This window comes from Lissotriton vulgaris, chromosome 5, assembly GCF_964263255.1.
Source record: "Lissotriton vulgaris chromosome 5, aLisVul1.2, whole genome shotgun sequence".
In the NCBI taxonomy this organism is placed as follows: domain Eukaryota; kingdom Metazoa; phylum Chordata; class Amphibia; order Caudata; family Salamandridae; genus Lissotriton; species Lissotriton vulgaris.
Genome location: NC_141693.1, coordinates 1530468244 through 1530487976, shown reverse-complemented (window position 1 = coordinate 1530487976; position 19733 = coordinate 1530468244).

Below are 19733 nucleotides of genomic sequence, written 5' to 3'. Positions count from 1 at the left end.
AGCCCTGATCTATTGACTGTGTACGACTATTCTGCTTAATTCAGATGGTCTGTCCATCACCACCCCCTTTTTCTGAATCGTTTTGTCTACCATTAGCGTGGTAGGGTATGCTCAGACATGAGTCCCTTGCTCACTGCACCATCAGGATTCAAGCAAGCCGGGCCGAAGACGCCTGTAATGCCAGAAACCGGTCCCTGGAAGCTTGTTTTCTTTCCAGTAAAAGAATTGGCTTGGTAGTTTGGTCTGCCCTGTCCCCATGATGCACTGGGCCAGGGACAGACTAATTTGCATGTAGCCTGGTTCTGAGCTGGGATGGTGCAGTAAGCTAAAAAACGGTGATGGATCAAGCCCTGATATGTTGACTGGGTACGAGTATTCTGCTTAATTCAGATGGTCTGTCCATCACCACCCCCTTTTTCTGAATCTTTTTGTCTACCATTAGCGTGGTAGGGTATGCTCAGACATGAGTCCCTTGCTCACTGCACCATCAGGATTCGAGCAATGTAATGCCAGAAACTGGTCTCGGAAGCTTGTTTCCTTTCCAGTAAAAAAATTGGCTTGGTAGTTTGGTCTGCCCTGTTCCCATGATGCACTGGGCCAGGGACAGACTAATTTGCATGTAGCCAGGTTCTGAGCTGGGATGGTGCAGTGAGCAAAAAACAGTGATGGATCAAGCCCTGATCTATTGACTGGGTACGAGTATTCTGCTTAATTCAGATGGTCTGTCCATCACCACCCCCTTTTTCTGAATCGTTTTGTCTACCATTAGCGTGGTAGGGTATGCTCAGACATGAGTCCCTTGCTCACTGCACCATCAGGATTCAAGCAAGCCCGGCCGAAGACGCCTGTAATGCCAGAAACCGGTCCCCGGAAGCTTGTTTCCTTTCCAGTAAAAGAATTGGCTTGGTAGTTTGGTCTGCCCTCTCCCCATGATGCACTGGGCCAGGGACAGACTAATTTGCATGTAGCCTGGTTCTGAGCTGGGATGGTGCAGTAAGCTAAAAAACAGTGATGGATCAAGCCCTGATATGTTGACTGGGTACGATTATTCTGCTTAATTCAGATGCTCTGTCCATCACCACCCCCTTTTTCTGAATCGTTTTGTCCACCATAAGCGTGGTAGGGTATGCTCAGACATGAGTCCCTTGCTCACTGCACCATCAAGATTCAAGCAAGCCGGGCCGAAGATGGCTGTAATGCCAGAAACCGGTCTCGGAAGCTTGTTTCCTTTCCAGTAAAAGAATTGGCTTGATAGTTTGGTCTGCCCTGTTCCCATGATGCACTGGGCCAGGGACAGACTAATTTGCATGTAGCCAGGTTCTGAGCTGGGATGGTGCAGTGAGCTAAAAAAACGGTGATGGATCAAGCCCTGATCTGTTGACTGGGTACGAGTATTCTGCTTAATTTAGATGCTCTGTCCATCACCACCCCCTTTTTCTGAATCATTTTGTCCACCATAAGCGTGGTAGGGTATGCTCAGACATGAGTCCCTTGCTCACTGCACCATCAGGATTCAAGCAAGCCGGGCCGAAGACGGCTGTAATGCCAGAAACCGGTCCCCGGAAGCTTGTTTCCTTTCCAGTAAAAGAATTGGCTTGGTAGTTTGGTCTGCCCTGCTCCCATGATGCACTGGGCCAGGGACAGACTAATTTGCATGTAGCCAGGTTCTGAGCTGGGATGGTGCAGTGAGCTAAAAAACGGTGATGGATCAAGCCCTGATCTCTTGACTGGGTACGAGTATTCTGCTTAATTCAGATGCTCTGTCCATCACCACCCCCTTTTTCTGAATCGTTTTGTCCACCATAAGCGTGGTAGGGTATGCTCAGACATGAGTCCCTTGCTCACTGCACCATCAGGATTCAAGCAAGCCGGGCCGAAGACGGCTATAATGCCAGAAACCGGTCCCCGTTAGCTTGTTTCCTTTCCAGTAAAAGAATTGGCTTGGTAGTTTGGTCTGCCCTGCTCCAATGATGCACTGGGCCAGGGACAGACTAATTTGCATGTAGCCAGGTTCTGAGCGGGGATGGTGCAGTGAGCTAAAAAACGGTGATGGATCAATCCCTGATCTGTTGACTGGGTACGAGTATTCTGCTTAATTCAGATGCTCCGTCCATCACCACCCCCTTTTTCTAAATCGTTTTGTCCTCCATAAGCGTGGTAGGGTATGCTCAGACATGAGTCCCTTGCTCACTGCACCATCAGGATTCAAGCAAGCCGGGCCGAAGATGGCTGTAATGCCAGAAACCGGTCCCCGCAAGCTTTTTCCTTTCCAGTAAAAAAAATGCCTTGGTAGTGTGGTCTGCCCTGTTCCCATGATGCACTGGGCCAGGGACAGACTAATTTGCATGTAGCCAGGTTATGAGCTGGGATGGTGCAGTGAGCTAAAAAACGGTGATGGATCAAGCCCTGATCTCTTGACTGGGTACGAGTATTCTGCTTAATTCAGATGCTCTGAACATCACCACCCCCTTTTTCTGAATCGTTTCGTCTACCATAAGCGTGGTAGGGTATGCTCAGACATGAGTCCCCTGCTCACTGCACCATCAGGATTCAAGCAAGCCGGGCCGAAGACGGCTGTAATGCCAGAAACCGGTCCCCGGAAGCTTGTTTCCTTTCCAGTAAAAAAATTGGCTTGGTAGTTTGGTCTGCCCTGTTCCCATGATGCACTGGGCCAGGGACAGACTAATTTGCATGTAGCCAGGTTCTGAGCTGGGATGGTGCAGTGAGCTAAAAAACGGTGATAGATCAAGCCCTGATCTGTTGATTGGGTCCGAGTATTCTGCTTAATTCAGATGCTCAGTCCATCACAACCCCGGCCCCACACATCACGGGATGCGCTCTTTGACTCACCATAACGCCGTGCGGGGAACGGCTGTTCTTGGGCCCCGCTCTGTTGCTCCGTGAGGTGAACGGCTTTCATACCACCACCAGCGCCAGCACCGTGAGGGGAACGGCTACATTAGTAAATCCTGCGCCGTGAGGGGAACTGCATTGCAGCCAAGACCTCTGCCGCCCAAAACTCCCAGCAGCCTCCAGGGGAGCAACGTCAGTTATGTGCCAGCTCCAGCCCTGAAAGCGCACCGCCCCCACGCATTGCGGGACGCGCTCTTTGACTCACCACAACGCCGTGAGGGGAACGGCTGTTCTTGGGCCCGCTCTGTCATGCCGTGAGGTGAACGACTTTCATACCACCACCAGCGCCAGCGGCGTGAGAGGAACGGCTACATTAGTAAATCCTGTGCCGTGAGGGGAACAGCATTGCGGCCACGACCACTGCCACCTACAACTCCCAGCAGCCTCCAGGGGAGCAACGTCAGTTGTGCGCCACTCCAGTCCTGAAAGCGCAACCACCCCCACGCATCACGGAACCGGCGCGGGCGGTGCCAGGCTAAGCCCAGGCAAAGGGCGGGCCGTCTGTGGCCATCAGGGGCTGCAGGAGGCTGGGCTGGGCCACCCCTCTAAGTTCTCTCGGAAGAGACTCCCTGTGGCATGATACTCCTTTGATGTGGTAACTTTCTCACCTCATTTTAATTCAGTCAAAGCTTGCCCCGACACGATTTTGCTCTTATGAGAAGCTTCGGTAGAGGGGATGACTTGTATATTATCTTTTATCCTGTTTTCGTTTTAAAAAGCATAGTTTAATCTGTTCTTAAAAACTTGTGTTTAGTGGGGATACGCCCTCTTAACTCCTTGATGAGCAGTATGGGAAAAAATAATAAACCAACTACCTCCCGCCCCGTGACCAGACATTTAGCATCTACATCCCAACCACTCCCGCGCCTTACAGCCAACAATAAAATGCTCCAAAAAACAATAGGAGTAGTGGCAACCGCTATTGAAAATACTGAAGGCGATTTTCACTTACCCCTGCTATGCCCTCCCCTCAGTCCATAGGGGATTTCACAGCACTTTCAGTTAACCCGACCAAATTTACTTCTTCTCTTTTTACGTCCTCCTTTGCTGAGCTACCTTGTGCTCAGATGGTGCCGGAAGTGATTGTTTCTACAGAGATCTCCCTTGCCCCCCCCTCACCCAGTAGGCACAAAGTTCCCTAAACCTCACCCAAGACGTAAAAAGTGGAAACCCGCTAAAAAACAAGCTAAAAGAATGTTCCATGTGGGCCTGGAGATCGATTAATAAGTGAGTAGCCCACACAGGTGGTCCAATGGTGGGAGAGGGAGGCCCTGGGTCGGTCTGTGGGCAATCGGGTATAGGAGCTATTCTTTTAGCCCCCGACTCCCGCAGGCTTCTGGTGGGGAGCGGCTGCCATGATTGCTCGTGGAATGGCCACGACTGAGCTACGAGATGGTGGTGCTCTCATGCTGATGCCAGCTTCAGTCTGAAACATTCAGAAACACTGTAGACTACCAATTAGATCAGTTCCGGTAGCGCCCCATCGTGACCCAGTAGAGAAGAACTTACCCTCCCCTCTTTGACTGATGGTTCTTGTTGCCTGTCCCTTCTGTTGTCATTTAACAGAACTTTTTAGACTGCTGAAAGGGATTGTGTTCCGACCGCTGGTTGGTGGAGACATTTTGACTATATTCTGGACCTACGTTGTCGCATAATGCGTTATATGACACGCCGCGTTAGCGCACCCGGAAGTGCTCCGGTGCGCAAAGCGCAGCTTCCCGGAAGCGATCCGGGGCGCGGCGCGCAGCCCGTAACGTAAGCATAACAGGTCATGTGACTTGTTAATAAAACTTTTCATTGGTTCATTTTACTTTTGTTATTCTAATGATGAAAGGCTTGGTCATATGACCTAAAAATTACGCTTTTTATTGCTTTCGAACATTATTTTTTCTTAAACATATATGTTATAATGTTCCAGGCTAATGTACTTTCCCGGAAAATTTACAACTGTCCTGCAAGTAAAATATATTCCTTTTTCTAGAAAAAGGGCGTTTCTTCGTCCCATGACGGAGCCGTTGAGCAAAAGAGGCTCGGCCTGCTGTCTTAGTCGCCGATACGCCTGAATATCAGATTCTTATCGATCACTTTATGTTGCAGGAGTAGAAAACACAACAGCCCTTGACCATTTATCTTTACTGCGTTCCTGCGTATTATACCTTTTATCCGTCATGTAATTGGACTGCTTTATTTCACTTGCCTTTTACTGATTCGAAAACAGTGACTAAAATTGAAAACTTTACCAATGTAAATACTACTACCATGTTTTGTTTTAAAAACCTTTATTGTGAAAATGTCAGTATACAAATACGGGCCTATAACCACGTGGGCCGGCCACGGAGCAAACTGGAATCGTATATGATGAGGAGACATTTACACTGTAGAGGAACGTAACGAGCGGGCCATTAGGTTGCAAGAACTAAGGTGTCTAACAGTTGCGGAATCGGTGGACGTACATTTTGTAATTAAAATACGACAGGGCCACTTACAATAAAATTATCTAGATATACATTTGCGGGCAAGTACCATGGGTGACGTTAATTCGAACTTTCAATAGTACAGTAATCAATAACACATCAGAACTTAATATCAATAGGGATGTCGAAATATTCAATCAATTCTCGTCCCCGCCCGCCATGTGCTTCAAAACTGCATACGTTTCTCGTGATATCAAGGTTGTGCAACCAGTACACAACAAGGAGTTACGAGTCCCATTTATACGGGCGCCATTTTGGGCGAGGCCGGGCAGGTCCAGGATATAGTCAAAATGTCTCCACCAACCAGCGGTCGGACCAGAACCCCTTTCGGCAGTCAAAAAAGGTTCAGTTAAATGATAACAGAAGAGATAGGCAACAAGAACCATCAGTCAAAAGAGGGGAGGGCAAGATCTGAAGCCATTGTTCTACAAACTCTCAACCAGCCTTGGATGGAAAAATCCTGAAGAATGTACAAACTGAAAACCAGTTTTTGTCTGTATAGCATCAGCAGCAACGCTTGAGTCAGCTTTGTGTGAAGCCGCCATTTTGATTCAATCAATAGTGTCCCCCTGCACACATTCAGGGACCTGGTCATGTCTTCAGGTCAAACGGATTGTGGGACAAGATGCAGAAAGGAAAAGGAAAAAAGTTCTGCCGGACCCCGGGAGCCGGCCGCCTATGTCATGGGCGATCTTTGGCCACACCAGGGCAATAGTGAAGCTGCAGCAGGTGCAAATAAGCTTCAGACAGTGTTACAAGCGCTGCTCAGAACTCTCAACTATGACACCACCTCCGTGCCATCCGGATCTTGGCGCCTTGTGCTGGTTCCGGCCTATTCACACATCGGTCCGCTACTGACACCACCTCACAGGCCAACGGGGCACCCCACGCCGACTTTCGGCGCAGCATTGTAGGATGGCCACACCAGTGTGGCAACTTGCTAGACACCACCTCGGTGCCATCCAGATCTCTGCGCGTTGTGCTGCCTTTGGCCTACTGTAGCCGCAAGTGCGGACGCAACTCAGCTGGATAGCGAGTGAAACACCAAGTGGCGCCCCACTGCAACCGAGGAGCCTCCATCTTGGGGGCGACGCACACCACCTCCGTGCCATCCAGATCTCGGCGCGTTGTGCTGCCTTCGGCCTACTGTAGCCGCAAGTGCGGACGCAACTCAGCTGGATAGCGAGTGAAACACCAAGGGGCGCCCCACTGCAGCCGAGGAGCCTCCATCTTGGGGGCGACGCACAGCATCACATTGCTTTCAATGCAGTCAGATCCTCAAACAGCCCCCACTGACTGACGCGACCTCACAGGCCAACGGGGCGCCCCACGGCGACTTTCGGCGCAGCATTGTAGGATGGCCACACCAGTGCGGCAACTTGCTGGACACCACCTCGGTGCCATCCGGATCTTGGCGCGTTGTGCTGCCTTCGGCCTATTCGCACATCGGTCCGCTACTGACGCCGCCTCACGTGCCAACGGATTTTCTACGCTTTTTATAGCCCTATGCCGCATAACAGGTCATGTGACTTGTTTATAAAACTTTTCATTGGTTCATTTTACTTTTGGTTTCCTAATGATGGAAGGCTTGATCATATGACCTAAAAATAACACTTTTCATTGGATTAAAACATTTTTTTCCCAAATGATGAAAGCCCCACCTTGTTTCTGGATGTTTCAGACTGAAGCTGGCGTCAGCATACGAGCACCACCATCTCGTGGCTCCGTCGTGGTCATTCCTCGAGCAATCATGGCAGCCGCTCCCCACCGGAAGCCTGCAGGAGTCGGGGGCCCCCAAGACTTTTGTAAAATCTTCAAGGCTCAGGGGACGCTTTCGAGAATGGGGTCCAAGACCTAGTAGACAAGCGTCCGAGTTCCAAGGTGTCCCAGGGCCATTTTAGTGGACCAGGCTCAAATCCGAAGAGCCGTCCGCCATTTTAAGAGTCCTGTGGCAGCCGCCTATCGCTGCACCGCAAGAGTTGGCGCAACTCAACTACATGGTGAGCGAGACGCTGTAGCCGCAAGAGCGGGCGATAAACAGCTGAATGGCGGATGAGGCACAGTGTAGCAAAAGCGGGCGGAATGGCAACTGAAACGGTAAAGGGGCGCCCCACTACAGCAGACGAGCCTCCACCTGGGGAGGCCCGTTCACGCACCCTCCCCCCCCCCCCCCCCCCCCCCCTCCGGGGCGCCCCACGCCGTTTTTCGGAGCAGCATTGTAGGATGCCAAAACCAGTGCGGCAACTTACTGGACATCACCTGGGTGCCATCCACATCTCAGCGAGTTCTGCTGCCTTGGGACTATTCGCACAACAGACCGCTACTGACAAGGCCTCCCCCCGCACCTCCCGGGTCGCCCCACGCCGTTTTTCGGAGCTGCATTGTAGGATACCAAAAACCAGTGCGGCACCCAGGTAACATCACCTGGGTGCCGTCCAGAACTCAGCACGTTGTGCTGCCTTGGGACTATTCGCACAAAACACAGCTACTGACCATTGTTGCTTCTTTTTTCAAAAATTTTTTAAATGTATTTACTGTTTTTGTTGCGTTGTATATATTTATAAGTTATTAAAGTGTTATAATCCTACTACTTTGTTGGAGTGCTATATATTTTTAATGTGACACATAATTGTAAAAACTTTGATGTACAAAGAGGCATCCCTGGAATCTTCCGCTTCAGGCTCGGACCCACACACCCTCACAGTAAGAATCCCCTCCCCAAGCACAATACAGGATGGTTATCAGATAGTAGGAACGCGTGTGGTGTGACGGATCTCATCGGGTGGGGGCCTTGATCTACTGTAACTCCTTTGAAGAGGAGTGATTCTCTACAGCTGGGGCCATAAACTACATCTGCAGGGCTAGGTGATAGCCTGGTACCGGCCTGGACATTCGGACACAGAGGAAGAGGAGTGTCAGAGGGTGCGGTAGTGAATAGGGTGAAAGGGAGGTGTCGGGCGGGCACAGGGTGTGATTCTCAGAGAAGAACAGCGCAGATGGGAGGAGGTTTCTGGCCCATGCATGAGAGAGAGAGCGGGGGTGACCAGTGCGTGGGGGAGATGCTTGCGAGGGTGGGGAGCCATGATGAGGATCGGCGGCGTGCAGAGAGTGGGTCTGGTCAAGGCATCCAAAATGGCTGCCGTGCTCAACAAAAGTGTGGCATTGCAAAAAAGGCAAGATGGCGCAGACAATGTTTATCAATAAGGATTAATTTATAACAATTATTTTTAACAAAATATTTACTCGCAGTGACAAAATGGCGGTCAACAGTTCCTGATTTCCATCGAATCGAACGTTAACAGACGTCACGCAGCAAAAAAAAAAAACGCTCATGCACAGCCGCTGGAAGACATGTATCAACATATATGAGCCTCCTCAGCCACCCTCAGAAAACATAAGGGGACAGGATACGTCTCCCGTACCCCCTTATGCCTAGTAATTTAATTAAATCGAAACACAAAATGGCGAATTCACGTTTCGCTACCAGTTCGCGACCCGGTTCGCGAACTGAGAAGCGCTTCTACCGCGAAAAATCTAATTTTTAATATTTGCCCCACGGGACCCTTTAATAACCCCAACATCATTCCTAGGGGGTCAAGAGGGGTCTACCTTGCCCCCTTTCATTAAATTCCCCCTTCGTTTTTCTCCTCCTCTTGTCTCTCGATCCTGCCGAGAGACAAGATGGCGGCCGCACCGGACTGTTTAGAATGTTGACAGACACCGGAGAGCCAATCAGCTTCGCTACGCAAAGCTCCGTTACGCGAAAAGTACGCGATCTGGAGTGCTATCTGGGACGCTGTCACAGATATATCTGTTTTTTTAAACGTTAATTTCTCAAAATCCACTGGAGCACATATATTGAGACCCAGCAACGGCACATCGGGCTAACAGTCCCTATAATTTTGCCAAGTTTCGTGTAAATCCATTCAGCCGTTCGAGCTAAAAGTGAGGCCAAAGGCCCTATGGAAAAATGAATGGGAAAAATGCGTTTTGGGACCCCCCTTTTTTCTCGGCCCCCCTTGATGGAACCCCCCCAAATTTTTAGGGGCTGCTCAGAAACAAAATGTGCCATTTTCCTGAAGATTTCAGCCGATTCCGTCCACAAACGCCAAAGTTATTAGACATAGAATTTTCAAAAGTTCCATAGAGAAAAAATTCACCTATTACCTACTGGCGACCGCCAGTAGCTAATATATATATATATATATATATATATACTAATATATATATATATATATATATATATATATATATATATATATATATATATATATATATATATTAGCTACTGGCAGTCGCCAGTAGGTAGTTATAGTTAGGATTTTTTTCAATGCAAAATCTCAACATTCTATTGGGAATAACTTTAGCGCCGGTTGAGGAATCTGCCTGAACATTTCTTCAAATTTGCCCTGCGGCGCTTCGGTCCTTCCCTGAAAGTTTGGGGGGGATTCGTAAAGCGGGGGCCAAGATAAAAGGGGGGTCCCAAAACGTGTTTTCCCCATGTTGATTTTCATAGGGCGGTCGACCTCACTTTTAGCCCGAACGGCTGAATGGATTTCCACCAAACTTGGCAAAATTGTAGAGACTGGTAGCCCGATGTGCCTTTGCTATGTCTCATGATATGTGCTCCAGTGGATTTTGAGTAATTTAGGTTAAAAAAAATACATATATCTATGGCCACGCTCCGGTACGCGCACCGGGGAGCGCTCCGGGCGCGCTACGCGACTTGCATGCGGAAAGCTGATTGGCCCTCGGGTGTCTGTAAACATTCGAAACAGTCCGGAGCGGCCGCCATCTTGTGTCTCGGTAAGATCGAGACACAAGAGGAGGTAAAAATAAAGGGGGAAAATGACCATAAGGGGCAGAGTAGACCCCTCTGATCCCCTAGGTTTGATGTGGGGGCCATAAAAGGGCCCCGCGGGGCAAAAAAACTCGATATATTTTTTCGATTTGCACGGGGGGAGCGTACCGGGGAGCGTACTAGGGGAAAACCCAGTGAAATAGTAGAATAATAATTTAAAGTGCTTAGAGGTAGGGTAGCTCTGCATAGAGTTGTTGTGTTGTGTGGGTGATATAAGTACCAGCATGTAGGTACCAATGCAGAGTCTTAAATTCAATGTAGACTGTCTCCTCTGTAGATGTATTTGAGCTTATATAGCGCACAGCTACCCGCAGTGGGTTTTCCGGCGCTTGTTTAGGGAACCCGTCCTGGTATTCCCCTGTGAGATAACCCCGGCAGGGTATCCACAAGGTGAAAGCCAGGCATCCCGCCACGAGGGGCCGTTGTGGAGATTAAGCAAGCTATTGCCCAGAGTCGCAGAGTGTGAACCCGTGAGTCGAGAAGGCACCGGAGCGAGAATTATCGAGTCCGTGGAATTTTTAGCCCAAGACCCGCCGAGGCAGGGAATTGAACCCTGGTCCAGGGCCGATCTCAGCTTCCGGGTCTGCCCCCTCTAACCCCTGAGCCACACTTCTCCACATGTTGTTACAGAAGTTATTGTGGTATATGGAATCTATACTATAGTCTGTCAGGAAAGCAGAAACAACATGGAGGCAGGAGATGAAAAAGAGATGTAAAATACACATTGGAGATAATATAGTGGGAGAAAGGAAGTAACTATGAGTAAAATTACTACGTAACACAAAAAAGTTGCACAGTATACTATAAGTCTCACTTTATATTATATTCATTTTGGTACTATTTCATGATTTACATATAAAAAAGAATAATGTCTCGAACAATTTTTAATTATTAAATAAACATTTATTGCTGTGATTTTTCAAAATTTAAAAGAATTTCCAACATTATATCGTCAGGTATGTCCTCATTTGGATTCAATGATTCCATTTCTTCCACACAATTAAGTAACTCTTGGTCCAGAGACTGATCCGAAAAGTCTAAATCATCAATCTCTTCCTTAGGATTGTTCTCCAGATCAATTTCGAATGAAATATTACATATGGCTGAGATACCCGCCACCCCCTCTTAACACAATCCCCAAGGATGGGAAACCGGAAACGGTTCTGAACTTTTGGAAGGCGGGAGGGAGTGACCCTCCCGGCCGTATTTATTAAAATATGAAACAAAATCAAAACATTAAAATAACAGTTTCATATTATGTACAATTTCATTTCCACATTACGATGTTTGGCTAACCTTAACAGATCTCTAATACAAAGGTTCTCCTAGCCGAACTAACATCCTACAAAAACATTTGACTTGAAATTGTACATCCTAACGTTAAGGGCCAACGGCAAGGTCGTAACCGGTGTCAGATCCCTAAACCAGAAATACCACCCTCACTTGTGAGGGGACCAACCGCACAGAGGCGTACCTCAAGTGCATCTACCAATTTCCCTTGGACTTGACGGGGGCCCCAATGAACTCAACGCCATTTAACGGTCGTCCGAGGACTCGTGTGAGGTGTCTAAGAGGTAGCGTAAACCCCCTCCCGAACCCCACACAACTTACCCATCTGCCGTCGCAGATGTCCTGGCCCCGGGAAATTCCCCAGGAGGGCCCGTAGCCCCTCCTATCCAGGAAGGGGCCTTGACCACCTTTCCTTTCCTTCCGGCGGCCTATCCTTAGACGGGACCGCCTCCCCGTTGAGGGGCCAATGGCCACCTCCCCCGAGCGCTCCCATCCGTAATGGGTGACGCCCCCCCATAGGGATCTTCCAATTACTGCTCACCGATCATGACCTTACCGCCACAGGCCGGATAGTTGACCGGCTATCCGGACCCCCCACAACCACTCCTGCCTAAAGGTCATGTTATAAACTCTTTAACCAAGCTATGAGGTCTCCTATGAGTAACTCATTCCCCACCCGGGACAAATGAACACCATCCCCCAAATACATACTGTCCCCTTTGATACAACCATGCGAAACAGAATGCAGTGTACTTGAACGAAACAATCTACTCACTTTGTTATTTATTTTCCTTACTGAATGATTCAGAGCAGAAACCGAAATAGCCCCCCGCCACACTTTTCGTGGGATCATATGGGACCATGCAATTGTGCACCCTGGAACTCTTCTTGCCAACCAACTTACTGTGGAAAGCATTGCCTCAAGAAGAAGTCGTCTACCAGTGGCCACCAAATCGTTGCCCCCAAGATGGACTATGATTATAGACGGCGGTGACCTTGTCCGCCCTAACAAACCCTTGAAAAAGGATTGAAACTGGTCAATACAGAGCCCGCCCTTTCCGTAGAAGGACACACTGTACCCGTATTCCCCAGCCACGTGAATCATGTCACCTGCTTTGAATACGTCCGCGGCACGCCTCACGTATGAGTGGCCCACGACCCACACCTCCTTTTTCACAGCCGGTGATGTCTGACCGCTGGTCCCCAGGTGTCGGGTCGACTGCACAGTCCGTCCCGCCTCGTAGGCTTGCGCAACTGAAAACCAAACAAAAACAAGAAGCGTGAGTACATCATTACAGCTTCACAACATGTGCAACCGCACATACCTTTTATAACAGTTCGAGGACCAACGCCCCACACGTTTTACTTCTTCTACACTCAGACCCCTGGCTGTAGCCTCTGTAGCAGCCCCTATCCGAAAGGAATGGGTCCCAAACTCGCCGGGGTTCAAGCCCGCGGCCGAAATCGACATCGCAAGCACCCGCTGGAACTGAAACCTCATCAGTGGGGTGGCGTCAGCGTGTCTCAACAAGGTCCCCCCCCATGATGCCACCCTTTGCGCTAAATATTCCTCTACGCAAACCACAGGGCACATGGAAGACCCGGGAATCCTTTGTATGATTATGCAGTCCCCAATCGCACCCTGATCGGTTTTGGACCTGACAAACGAGACAGTCATCGTCTCCCCCTTGACCTGAATGTGCTCTCGGCACAGTCCCCCCATCGTATCCTGCTTGTTCTTCGCCACTAGTTCGCTTACCCGCATAGCCCCATGGAATGCTAGCGCAAAAGCGGCTCGGAATAACACTGTTTCATACTGTGATGAACACGTTGCAGGGAGTACGGATAATAACAGGGCCAACCTATCCAGACCTATCGGGTGCCTCTCATCTGCTCTGCGACCCTCAAGGCGTTGCCACCCACGTAGCGCTTTCTGCACCACGAAAGACGCTGTCGGGTCCTGGATCCCATGAGCCCTTGCCATAAAGGAAATGGCGGCCCGATGCCTCTGGGCCGTAGCTACTGATTTGCCTGCCTGATGTAAAGACAGCAAAAATTTTACTACAAGCTCCTCCTGGCCCCAAAGCTCCCCCCTAGCAGAACCCAAAAAGGACCAATAGGAACGGAACGCCCCTTCGTATGCCTTCCTTGTCCTGGGTGCTAAACTCTCTCCCACGAGGTTTTGTAGTTCGGGGCACCGAGAGACCAGAGAGCTTCGGGAAAGGGTGCCGCCACCGGGTCCGCTGTGGGCAGAAAACCCCAAAAGGCCTGCATACGGAAACGAGAAAGCGCATCAGCCGCTTGGTTCAGTACCCCCGGGACATGTCTTGCCCTACAGAGCACATTCAACTGCATGCACAATAACACAATTTCTTTAAGCAGTCTCAGCATCCATTTGCAACGTGCTGCCTGACTATTGATGCTCTCAACCACGGTCATGTTGTCAGACCAAAACACCACAGAGTGATCCCGGAACCCCTCAGGCCAAGTTTTCAGGGCCACCAAAATAGGGAAAAGTTCGAGAAAAGCAATGTTACTCGTCAATCCGCACTCGTGCCACCATGACGGCCATTTTTGAGCCGACCATTGTGTGCCGAATATGGCACCAAAACCTATACTCCCCGCCGAATCTGTCCACAGCCCCAGCTCCTCAGAGGACACCGCCGGTTTGTTCCAGACAATTCGACCATTGAAATCCGCCAGAAATGCCAACCAAATGCGCATGTCCTGGCGAACCTCTGCCGAGAGCCTCGTGCGGTGATGACCCTCCTTCAGGCCGACCATGGCTTGTGCAATCGAGCGGGAAAAGGGGCGGGCCATCGGCATTACTCTCAGGGCAAAATTCAACTGGCCCACCACTTGTTGCAATTGATGCAGTTTTACCTTAGTCTCACTAATACATGTTTCAAGGGATGCCCTGAATTTTAAAACCTTTTCTCTTGGTAATCGAAAACAACCCTCTACCGAGTCGAGCTCGATCCCCAGAAACTCGAGGGAAGTCGAGGGACCCACGGTCTTACCTGGCGCCAATGGCACACCAAATTGGTTCATTAAGACACAAAATTCATTTAAAGCCTGTCCACATTCTGGATCCCCGGCTGCCCCCAGGAACAGAAAGTCATCGAGATAATGCATAACATGTTGAAAACCCGTCTTCTTTGTGAAGACCCATTGCAGAAAACAACTGAACTTTTCAAAATAGGCACAAGATATAGAACATCCCATTGGCATACATCTGTCCATGTAATAGCGACCCTGAAACCTGAAACCAAGGAGACGCTGATCGTCTGGGTGTACCGGGAGCAACCGGAACGCTGACTCGATGTCTGATTTTGCCATCAGCGCCCTGGGCCCTAGGCGATTCAACATGGCGACGGCCTCATCGAAAGATGCGTACCGCACCGAACACACTTCCGGGTCTATCGCATCATTCACGGAAAGACCACGTGGGGCTGACAAGTTATGTATCAGCCGAAACTCACCCGGGTCCTTCTTGGGGACCACCCCTAGAGGGGAACAAACAAAGTTAGCAACCGGTGGCAAATCAAATGGACCGGCGACACGACCTCGAGTCACCTCCTTCCCAATCTTTACCTGTACCACAGCCGTATGCTGCAAGACCGATAGTTGATTCTTACAGTTTGCTACACCCTGAAAATCCCCGACTGGGATGCGGAAACCATATAAAAACCCGTTTCGCAACACCCCAGCGGAAGCATGATCCGGGTATTCGCTGAGCCAAGGAATCATTGCCATGGTATCAATCGGAGTAGGTAAAGGCGCCCCTCGGACTATTTCAGACCTGTTTGGCGCTTCCCTTACCACCGTTATCACCCGTTTTGGCTCTGCACATGGACTCAGGATGGGATGGCTGCCCACACCCCCCACATTCATGTCTGAACTTGCATGACCCCTGGGGCCTCGTACATTTACCTCTGTTAAAATTCCAACAAATCCCCCTTTTACCTGCGTTGCCACTCGGCCTCGAGTGGTACTCGTTACCTGCACCCGTCCGAAAGGGTGTCCCAGAGTATTGGAGGGAAGATTCACCCCCGTTACTCCCTGACAATGGCACTTTTAACATTCCTGTACTCTCCATTTTTTGCCATGACACGGAGTCGTAACAATCCCAAGTCAGAACTGGGTCGTGTTCCTTAGCTTTTCTAAAAATATTGTCATAGCAGAACCACTGATTGCCCCCCATACGCTACGGAGTACTCCATGATACGTGATTGATAAATAGGCAACTCGGTCAGCAACTCGGGCCTGCGCTCGCCCATGATGGAGGTAAAAATGCCCCACGCTCTGCCCCAAGTACCAATGTTTTCGTCAACCTTAAAGGCGGCCATTTTTGCGCGCCAAACACTCGGATGCATGAGCTCCTTTTGGCTCTTAACATGCTCCATCTCGTAATGGTCGGTAAGCAAAGAAAAAATATTAACATACTTATTCGCCCAAATCTTTTCCCTAATTTCCAGTGGAACATGCTGAGCCACCTTCTCCCTTCGTGAAGGTACAGACCCCTCCCCCGCGATCGGCAATGGCCGCTTACCTGAACCAGAAGCTGCATTTGCCGCCGAACCTGGGCCTGTTGCATTTTCCGCCGCCGGAACCGGCGGGGTAACAGAAGATGGTGCCTTCACAGCCTCCCTAGATTCCCGCAGTTGTCTCATTACTGCCCGGGCGTCATCAGCCGTGGTGCCCTCGCTATCTTTTCCCAACCACGCTGCCAATTGTGCCGCTAACTCGGGAGGCATATCTTCCCCGGTCACGGGGGTGACCACCACGGGGATCGGATTCCCCTCCTTCGGCACCGGGGTTGGCTCCCCAAGTGGGGTATCGGGAACCGGGGTTTCCCCCCCAAGCGCCCCCCTTCTGGACCTCTTGCCTCTCCCACCGGGGACTACTCCCGGCAAAGGCCGTTTTGGTCCTCCCTCCCCGTTCTTAGCCGCCATCTGCTTCTTCAAATCGGCTACCTCCTTCATGAGCATGCGGAGCATCTGATCGGTACCGACCCGCTTTCCGACTTTCTTGGGCATTCTCAGACGGGATATCTGTAAGACAAAAAGAAAGATTACAACGCTCAAAATTGGCTCTTCGTTCCGTCTCGAGCTCACGTGCAGCGGGGAGGTGCAGCTTCAGAGCACAGGAACAAGAGGATGCTTTCTTGGCTTGTTGCTCCTTTTATCCGTCTTCAGGGCGGGCGTAAACCCGCCCCCACCTGCCTCCGAGGGCGTGGCCGGTCGCGTCAGTGTCTAGGACAACCCACTCCAGGGCGGGAAAAGGCGCGCCCCGGCTACGCCGCTTCGGGCATACCAGCCGAGACTCGCCTCCCGCCCAAGATGGCTTCCCGGGGGGATCGTGGTACTCCACCATACGTTCGGGGGGACCGAATGGTCGCCCCTTTCCATTTGTTTTGTTCTCCTTCCATTTTCTTGCTGTAAATTGCATAAAAAATTACTATATCAGTAGAGATAGGGCACTGTTGGGTTTAAGTTCAGACCGGTACTTGTGAGTTTTTAACAGTTTAACATGTTTCGGGCTTCCAAGCCCTTGATCACTGGCCATATAACTGTCAGGCAGCTGGGGGAACTAAATACCTTCAGACCCGCCCATGTGGGTTTTCAACTGCATTTTGGTCTTGGTAGTTTCGTAACTTTCTCATAGTGAGTGCTGTCCATGATAATCATATGTAAAAAAGTTTTTGCCCCACAGTGGGTTATTACGGGGTGCAGACACAACATCACTGCTCGTTTAAACCCCACAATTCTAGGCTTCCAAGTCCTGCTTTTCGACCTGGGGGCTCCAGGCACGTTCAGGGCTGCCGGTTCCAGCAGCGGGGCGTCTCTGCAACGAGGCGCGCCGCAAAATAAAACCAATATCACATTTGCCCATGTGGAAACGCCTTCTCACTTGGAAGTTTCTCCGTTTCTTTAATTGTGGGCAGCAGGACAATCGTGCACATATCACCCCGCAGAAGTTGCCAAACATGTTTCGGGCTTCCACGCCCTTGATCACTGGCCATATAACTGTCAGGCAGCTGGGGGAACTAAATACCTTCAGACCCACCCATGTGGGTTTTCAACTGCATTTTGGTCTTGGTAGTTTCGTAACTTTCTCATAGTGAGTGCTGTCCATGATAATCATATGTAAAAAAGTTTTTCGCCCGATAGTAGGTTACTATGGGGTGCATTCAAACCATCACTGCTAGTTTAAACCCCACAATTCTGGGCTTCCAAGTCCCGCTTTTTGACCTGGGGGCTCCAGGCATGTGCAGGGCTGCCGGTTCCTGCAGCGGGGCGTCTCCGTGACGAGGCGCGCCGCAAAATAAATCCAGGCATGTGCAGGGCTGACGGTTCCAGCAGCGGGGAGTCTCCGCGACAAGGCGCGCCGCAAAATAAATCCAATATCACATTTGCCCATGTGGAAACGCCTGCTCACTTGGGAGTTTCTCCGTTGCTTTAATTGTGGGCAGCAGGACAATCGTGCACATATCACCCCGCAGAAGTTGCCAAACATGTTTCGGGCTTCCACGCCCTTGATCACTGGCCATATAACTGTCAGGCAGCTGGGGGAACTAAATACCTTCAGACACGCCCATGTGGGTTTTCAACTGCATTTTGGTCTTGGTAGTTTCGTAACTTTCTCATAGTGAGTGTTGTCCATGATAATCATATGTAAAAAAGTTTTTCGCCCCATAGTGGGTTACTTCCAGGAGCAGTAACAACATCACTGCTCGTTTAAACCCCACAATTCTGGGCTTCCAAGTCCCGCTTTTTGACCTGGGGGTTCCAGGCACGTGCAGGGCTGCCGGTTCCAGCAGTGGGGCGTCTACTCGACGAGGCGCGCCGCAAAATAATTAGAATATCAAATTTGCCCATGTAGAAACGCCTGCTCAGTTGGAAGTTTCTCCGTTGCTTTAATTGTGGGCAGCAGGACAATCGTGCACATATCACCCCGCAGAAGTTGCCAAACATGTTTCGGGCTTCCACGCCCTTGATCACTGGCCATATAACTGTCAGGCAGCTGGGGGAACTAAATACCTTGAGACCCGCCCATGTGGGTTCTCAACTGCATTTTGGTCTTGGTAGTTTTGTAACTTTCTCATAGTGAGTGCTGTCCATGATAATCATATGTAAAAAGTTTTTTGCCCAATAGTGGGTTACTACGGGGTGCAGTCACAACATCATTGCTCGTTTAAACCCCACAATTCTGGGCTTCCAAGTCCCGCTTTTTTGACCTGTGGGCTCCAGGCACGTGCAGGGCTGCCAGTTCCAGCAGCGGGGCGTCTCCGCAACGAAGCGCACCGCAAAATAAATCCAATATCACATTTGCCCATGTAGAAACGCCTGCTCAGTTGGAAGTTTCTCCGTTTCTTTACTTGTGGGCAGCTGGACAATCGTGCACATATCACCCCGCAGAAGTTGCCAAACAAGTTTCGGGCTTCCACGCCCTTGATCACTGGCCATATAACTGTCAGGCAGCTGGGGGAACTAACAGCCTGATTCATGTAGGTAAATTGCACTCGCAAAGGGCCAGATTCTCAGAATCTGGCCCTTAGCGAGTGCGATTTTTGCATTTGGTATTCATGATACCAAATGCAAAAATCGCTATGTAAGAATTCGCATATTTGCGTGGAATGGCATTTAAGGAATCTCTAATAGAGATTCCTCAAATGCTATTCATGACACACAACAAAATTGCAATTTTGGACTTTTGGGGCCGCTATTTACCGACAGGTCAGACCTGTCGGTAAATAGCAAAAACTCAGAAAAATGCTTTTAAAAGCATCATTCAAAGTTGCATGTAGCACACACACATGTCCTTTGGACATGTGTGTGCGCAACACCTGTCCAAAAGTGCATTTTAGGGGTGCTACAGGGCGTCCTTTGGACACCCCTGGCACCCTTAAAATCGCTATCTCAGTTGCGAGTAGCAAATTGCTACTCGCAAATCCCCATTCATTCCAATGGGCCTCTTGGCCCATAGGAATGATTGGGGAGTATTTGCGAGTAGCAAATTGCTACTCGCAAATAAAGAACATGTAGGAATCGCTATTTAAGTAGCAATTCCTACATGAATGCCGTTTTGCGTGTCCTCAATAGCGATTCGCTATGATTCGCTATTAGGGACACGCAGAACGGCATGTACATGAATCAGGCTGTAAATACCTTCAGACCTGCCCATGTGGGTTT